This window comes from Vulpes vulpes, chromosome X (assembly GCF_048418805.1).
Source record: "Vulpes vulpes isolate BD-2025 chromosome X, VulVul3, whole genome shotgun sequence".
NCBI classification, from domain to species: Eukaryota; Metazoa; Chordata; class Mammalia; order Carnivora; family Canidae; genus Vulpes; species Vulpes vulpes.
This window is the reverse complement of record NC_132796.1, coordinates 118,118,466-118,126,641: the sequence shown is the minus strand read 5'-3', so window position 1 is coordinate 118,126,641 and position 8,176 is coordinate 118,118,466. Positions and strand designations below refer to the sequence as shown.

The following is an 8,176-nucleotide window of genomic DNA, read 5'->3' as shown; positions in this document are numbered from 1 at the left end:
TGCCATTTGTTGAAAATATTTTTCCTTTTTCATTAGGTTGCTTTGGCACTTTTGTCAAAAATAAAATGACTATATAAATGTGGATCTATTCTGAGATCTTTATTCTGTCACAGTGATATATTGGTCAATACTTATGCCAGTAACACACTATCTTGATTAATACAGCTTTACATAAAGGCTTGAAGTTAGGTAAAGGTTAATCCTCCAACCTTGCTTATATTTTTCAATATTGCTCCAGGTTTTCCAGATTCTTCACATTCCCACATAAATTCTAGAACTAGCTGGTTAATTTCTACCAATATGTAGTGTAGCTTGAACTAGAAGCATGGATACCACTTGGGATGCTATTGTGGTTGTCCACAGATAGGAAATATTCACTTGCATCAGTGCAGTGGTAAAGTGGAAATTAGGAAATGTATTCTAGAAATTATTGGGACTTAATGATTGTATATGAAGAGTGAAGAGACTTAGATTACTCTGATATTTCTCTCCTGGGTGGCCAAAAGGATGACATTTCCATGAAATGTAAACCCTCTTTTGTCTAGGAAGTATTTATTAAATGCATATTATGTAACAGAGCCTGTGCTTGGCACTGGGAACATAACAGAAGCAAAAACATACACGGTCCATACTGTACTGGAACATCTTGTGGATGAGAAAGACATTCATTAAATAATCAAACAGATGTAAATTTGCAACTAATGAAAGTGCTCTACAGTAAGCACATCTAGTACCTAGGTCTTGGTTTCTAATACCTTTCTCCAATAAAAAGAACCAAGAGATCCTTGGTGAAACAGTTGCTTCTAGGATTGGGGTAGGAAATATATAAGATAAGCCAAGTATCTTGTAGCACCAGAAAGTAAAGTGCCAAAAGCATTAGCTTCCGGTGTACAACATAGTGATTCAGCAAGTTTATATATTATGCTGTGATCAGCACAGGTGTAGCCACCATCTGTCATCACACACTATTACAATGTCATTGACTATATTCCCTATGCTGTGTGTTTTATTCCTGTGGCTTATTCATTTCATAACTAGAAGTGGATACCTCCCACTTCTCTTTACCCATTTCGTCCATTCCCTAGGCCCCCTTTCCTCTGGCAACCATCAGTTTGTGTGTCAACTATATTCAAATAAAAAATTAAATACATAAATTTAAAAAATAAGTGCTAGTTGCTATAAAGGGAAGGCAGGCTGCATGCTCTGTAAGCTAGTAGGCATTTTTGGATCCCCTCTCATCAGTCCTTACCATCACTTGTCAGTCCCCAGCTGCCAAAATGGTGGAGTAGATAGAGAGCAAGTATGCTTTTTAGGGAGGGAGCCTTGAACAGTGCAGGAGATAAACTGGTTGTAGTTGACTTCTCAGGCATGTGGTGTGGGCCTGGCAAAATAATCAAGTCTTTCTTTCATTCTCTCTCTGAGAAGTATTCCAATTGTGGTATCCATTGAAGTAGGTGTAGATGACTGTCAGGATGTTGCTTCAGAATGTGAGGTCAAATGCATGCCAACCTTCCAGTTTTTTGTTTTTTGTTTTAAAGAAGGAGAGAGAAGTGGGTGGGGGAAGGGGAGAGAGAGAGAGAGAGAGAGAGAGAGAGAGAGAGAGAGAGAGTATTAAGCAGGCTCGATACCAAGCACAGAGCCCATCACAGGGTTTGATCTCACAATTCTGAGATCATGACCTGAGCCAAAATCAAGAGTTGGATGCTTAACCAACTGAGCCATCCAGTGGCCCCATCCTTCCAATTTTTAAAAAAGGGCTAATTGAATTCAAATTTTTAAAAAGGGAGACAAGAGGTGGGTGAATTTTCTGGAGCTAATAAGGAAAAACTTGAAGCCACCATTAATGAATTAATCTAATTATGTTCTCTGAAAACATAACCAGCCACTGGCTATTTAAAACTTATAATTTTGTTTATCTACAAAAAGGACAGATCAAGTATGAAGAATGTATACCCAGCTACCATCTGATTATAAGTGACCATAAAATATTAATTTTACTCTTTAAAAAAAAGAAGTGCTAAAAAATGAAACAAAACAAAATCCCACTATGATGGAGCCTGTCAAAATGACACAGGAGTCAACTGAAAGACTCTCCAATGGCCAAAGTGGAATAACTTAAGCAACAAAATAAAGTAATATTAGAATATAACCCAAAGTATACAGTAAATATTCATGAGTCCACAGTGATACAAATAAATGATTGAATAAGTTAATAGATGAAGGAGAAGAGACAGCCTCTCATATACAAGAATTACAAATAAATTATATAGATATTACACACTAAAGGAAGGTAAGCATAACTCCTACTCCTTAAGTGAGGGCTACACATACTGATTTCTTTACCAAGAGGACAGTATGGAAAGCAGGGTGGGGGGAGAATCATTTTACCATGTAAAAACCTAACAAGTACTACTTGAGCCAGGTGATCAAGGTCATAAATCATGTAGTGTGCTGCCTTGGTATGATGTGATGAAAATGGCATTTTACTTCTGTGTTTTTACTCCGAAAAATCGTGACTCCAGTCTAATCATGAGAAAAACATCAGAAAAATCCCAATAGAGGGGCATTCTACAAAATACTGGATGAGTCCTCAAAACCGTCAAAGTCACCAAAAACAAGGGAAGTCTGAGAAGCTATCCAACAGGAAAATCCTATGGAAGCATATATTTAGACACCTAAATATAGTGTGGTATTTTGGAACACAAGGATGTTGAGTAAAAAGTAAAGAAATCTGAATAAATTACATATTTTATTTAATTATGTGTCCATATTCATTCATTATTATAACTAAAATTCCACTCAAATGTAAGATGTTAATAATACGGAAAACTGTGTGCAGGATGGAGTTATGTGGGAACTTTCTGTACTATCTGTTCAACTTTTCTATAAATCTAAAATTGTTCTAAGAGGGACACCTGGGTCGCTCAGTGGTTGAGCATCTGCCTTTGGCTCAGGGTGTGATCCTGGGGTCCTGGGATCAAGCCCTGATGGGGTTCCCCCCAGGGAACCTACTTCTCCCTCTGCCTGTGTCTCTGCCTTTCTCTGTGTCTCTCATAAATAAATAAATAAAACCTTAAAACTGTTCTAATAAATTAAGTTTATTGATTTTTCTAAAAGGTCTCTAAAGGAGACGTGTATGGTCTGAGGGAGACTTGAGGACAGAGAAGGAAGCAATGGTGTGTTCAAGAAAGAAAAATAAAATTATTGTGATTTAAGTAGCATGATCAGAGGTGAATATGGTGCAAGCTACAATGGAACTGATAGATAGGGGCCAGAATGTGCAAAGGTTTATAGGCCATACGAAGCATTTTTGTCTTTATCTTGAGAGCAATGATGTTAAGTAGCAGGGGATGAGAGATGGCACAAGGCAAAGGGAAAGGGAAAGGATGACACTCACATTTTAATTTGGCCAACTGAGGACCTAATACAGAATTTCTGAGGCTGGAACACTGGAATTAGGCAGGAGATCAATTTTAGATGTGGGATTTAAGGTGCCTGTGGGACATCCAAGTAGAGTGGTAAGGGTGGGGGGATGATGGTAACTTTATTGTTCTGACTTCAGGAAGGAATGAGAACAGACTACTTCTTTCAAAAATTTGGTGCTAAAAAAGAGAAGTTTGGGACAGTCATTGGCAGATTGGCAGGAATGAAAATTCAAGGGAGACAGAGATAGAGAAAAGGGATAAGCAATAGAATAAAGTCTTGCCAGGCACCAAATTTAAATTCAATCATTAGGCATTACCATATTTGATGACTATATTCTCACCAACTTAATGGTGCCTGTGAATAGCTTGCTCTGCACTTCATCATAGACATGGCCGTAGAGTGGCTAGGGCTTGTGATAGATGGGGAGGCTGTAAAAATCTGAGTGCTGGTTTGGCATTTACCTTATATCAATAATTACTATGGACATAATCAATACAGCCGCTCCGAGTGATGCTTCCAATGAGATAAGTATCTTCTCCAAAGTCAGTCCTGCCTCTACCTCAAGCAAAAAAATAAGCAGCTTTTGAATCCATTGCAGTCTTGTTTTTTGAGTGACTCCAGTTGGTTGGGTGGTAACTCATAGTTCATGGTGCAGCCAAGGAGCAGGCTTTGCTTATGGCTCCCTGCCCCCAAGCAAGATCTTTAATCCAACAGCAATCTAAAGCAACCCTTTCTCCACAACCTGCTCTGCTCTAGTCTTATCTATTTCCTTGCCTGCACTTCAGATCACCAAGCCAAGGACTTCCTTCCAGCAGCTAAAAACAAGGGAGCTATGACTCCCTGGCCCAACTCTTCCTATTAAGTTTGCGGCTAGTAGGCTAGGCTCTTAGAATTGACTTAGGCTGGGACAGGGGTAATGGTAAATAGCTGCATGTGGCCACCTCTGAATGTATTCTGGGAAGTGCTGTGGGTCTAGCATTAGTGTTGCCTTCATGTACTGTAACTACCAGAGGACAAACTGCATTATCACAAACCATCCTGTCTGCACAGAAGCTTATTTTGCCTGTCCCCTTAGAGTTAGGCATAGTACCCACTATTTCAACTACACACTCAAGTGTGCCAGCCTGTTGGCAAAAGCTCTTCCTATCCTTGTTCACTGTTAGATCCCAGACAGGGTCACAGCCTGCACTGGTACACACTCTTTGCCCTGCTCTGTTCTGTGCACAAATGTGATCCCCAGGGATGAAATAAAAAGTTTTATCCTCAAAGAGCATGAGCAATCATTTAAATACAAACAGAGCAGACATGTAAAGATACAAGAAGAGCATGAACACAGACCTGCAGAGCTTACCAAGTACTCACATCATCTTACCTAATTCTCACAAAGCCCTGCATAATAAATCCTATTCTTATTATGCCCAAATTACAGAGAAGGCAACTGAGGTTCATTCAGAGAGATGAATCTCTTGGCCATGGTCAAGTTTTGTAAGTAGAAAATACAGGATTCAAATCTAGATCTGTTTGACTCTAAATTGTGTCTTCTTAATATCTTCTTAAGAACTCTGCAAGGCTGTCTTAAAAAACATCAACCTTGCCAGTAATTCCGACCATCAAAAACTGGTAGCAACACCTGCTACAGGATGGGGGCATGTGGCTGAGGTTTCTGGGAAGAGGATGCACTGGAAGAGTAGAAATACAGCCTGAATCCTATTAGTGTTGGCAGATACATACCAGGCCTCAACAAAGCTGCTCTATTCCTCTATCTTGTCCAGGTTAATCCTGTCCTAGAAGATGTGGCATTTCATTGAATATGCCCTTTGCCTCTGTAACAAGATTCCCTTCATCTCCAAGCAGAAATGATGGATCGGCCTTCTGTTTGCTTCGCGGCTCACCTTTGAAAAGCCATCTCAGTTGAGCCAACTTTTGAATCATTTACAGGAAAATAGTTCTGCTGCTAAGACCTGCATTATGGCCTGACTTCAGCGTGATGGTGGATAAATATCCCTGGGTCTCAGCTTTTCCATTTGTAAAAGATAGATGTGTTGGGTTTCACTCCATCTATGTTCCATCAATTGAGGAGGATAGAGTTAGTCATTCAGTTAACCAACAAAAAATTATTGAGGACCTCCTGTGTGCCGGGCATACTGAGATACAAAGCATACAGTGATAAGACAGGAATGATCCTGGCCCTCATGGGGTTTAGCATCTGTTGAGAGAGGTGGCCATGTAGCAGGTATATCATTAACATGTGATCATAGCATGAGGGCTAAGAGACCAGAGCGCCTAATTCTGCCTGGGGGATTGGATAAGTTTGCCTTTCTTACCATTACCTGGATAATTTCTATGCATCATTCATTCATTCACTTTCCAAGCATTTCCTGAGTGCCTGCTGAGTGTCAGGCACTGGAAATACAGTGAAGGTCAAGGTAGACAATGTTTTGGCCCTGTGGAGCTTACATTTAAGTAAAAAAGATGCACAATAATCAAGTAAACGAACATACATACAGAGATAACTCAGACTGATGAGCCATAAGGAAGAAAGCTCAAGGCAATGAGTAGCTACTTTAGGTTGGCTAGTTCAGAGAAGGTCTCTCTGAGGAAATAACATTTGAGTTGAGAGTAATTAACAAGGAGTCAGTCACATAGTGACCTGAGAGGTAGAGCTTTTCGAGCAAGTAGAAAAGTAAGCCCCAAAGCCCTATACTACTACACTGAGTTTGATCTGTTTAAGGAAAAAAAAAAGGGAAAGGCCCATGGGGTTGGCATATGGGTAATGACAAGAGAGTGGCACGAAATGAGGTTGGAGTAGTAGATGAGGCTAGGTAACTCAGGGCCCTGGAGGTCAGAATAAAAAGGGTGAATTTTATTCTGTCTGCAGGAAGCAACCATGGAAGGTATTAAAAGCAGGATAGTAAAGTGATGTGCATTTTTAAATCACTCTATATCAGATATATGATTTGCAAATATTTTCTCCCACTCGGTAGGTTACCTTTTCATTTTGATTGTCTCCTTTGTGATACAGCATTTAGTTTGATGTGATCCTACTTGTCTATTTTTGCTTTTATTGCCCATGCTTTGGTGTTATAGTCAATAACCATTGCCAAGGCCAATGTCAATAAGCTTTTTCCCTATGCTTTCTTCTAAGAGTTTTACAGTTTCAAGTCTTTAATCCATTGTGAGTTGATTTTTATGTATGATGTCAGAGTCCAGTTTTATTCTTTTGCACATAGTCCTCCAGTTTCCCCAATAGCATTTATTATTAGACTATCTTTTCCCCATTGTGTATTCTTGACACCCTTGTCAAAAATCACCTGACTACGCACACACTCACCAGAATATTACTCAGCCATAAAAAAGGATGAAACCTTGCCATTTTCAATTACATAGTTAGAGCTAGAAAGTAACATGTAAAGTGAAATCAGTTATCCAGATAAACACAAATACCATATGATCTCACTCATATGTCATATTTAAGAAACAAAACAAATGAACAAACTAAGAAAAAAAAGACAAACAAACAAAAAAACCAGACTCTTAACTATACAGAACAAACCGGTGGTTGCCAGAGGGGATTGGGTAGAGGGAGGAATGATTAGGTGAAGGGGATTAAGAGTGCACTTGTCTTGATGAGCACTAAAAATATATAGAACTGTGATCATTATACTGTACACCTGAAACTAATATAACACTGCATGTTAGTTATACTTCAATAAAGGAAAGTCACTTGACCATGTATACAAGGGTTTATTTCTGGGCTTTTCTTTTCTATTATATTAGTCTATATGTCTGTCTTTATTCCAGAACCTCGCTGTTTTGATTACTATAGCTTTGCAACATTTGAATTCAGGAAGTGTGATGCCTCCAGCTCTGTTGTTCTTATTTAAAATTGCTTTGACTGGGTCACCTGGGTAGCTCAGTGGTTGGGCACCTGCCTTCGGCTCCGACCATGATCCCGGGATCCAGGATCAAGTCCCACATCGGACTCCCTGCATGGAGCCTGCTTCTCCCTCTGCCTGTGTCTCTGCCTCTCTCTCTCTGTGTCTCTCATGAATAAATAAATAAGTCTTTTTTAAAAAATAAAATAAAATAAAATTGCTTTGACTATTCATGATCTCTTGTGGTTCTATATGAGTTTTAGGATTTTTTCTATTTCTTTAAAAAAAATGCCATTGGGATTTTGATAGAAATTATATTGAATCTGGATATCATTCTGGGTAGTATGAATATTTTAGCAAAATTAATTCTTTCAATCCATAAACATGGATTGGTGTCTTTCCATTTATTTATGTGTTTTTTAAATTCTTTCATCAGTGTTTTGTAGTTTAAGGCATACAAGTCTTTCACTTCCTTTCAAGTTTATTCCCACGTATTTTACTGTTTTTGATGTTAATATAAATGGGAATGTTTTCTTGATTTCCTTTTCAGATGGTTCATTGTTAGTGTATAGAAACATAACAGATTTTTGCACTTTGATTTTATATCCTACAACTTTACTGAATTTGTTTATTCTCCAAAAAATATAGACAAATGATCAACAGACACATGAAACAGTACTTAACGCCACTAATCATCAGAGAAATGCAAATCAAAACTGCAGTGAGATATCACCTCATATCTATCTGGATGTCTATTATCAAAAAAAATAATAGAAGACAACTATTGGTGAGGATATAGAGAAACAATTGTTGGTGAGGATGCACACTTTGATGGAAATATAAATTGATGCAGCCGCCATGGAAAACAGCATGGA

At 38.6% G+C, this 8,176-nt stretch overlaps 1 pseudogene; it reads left to right on the top strand.

Moving 5' to 3' along the window:
- The first annotated feature begins 1,277 nt into the window (after positions 1-1,277).
- LOC112909784 (thioredoxin-like) lies at positions 1,278-1,857 on the top strand (annotated as a pseudogene).
- The last annotated feature ends 6,319 nt before the right edge of the window (positions 1,858-8,176 follow it).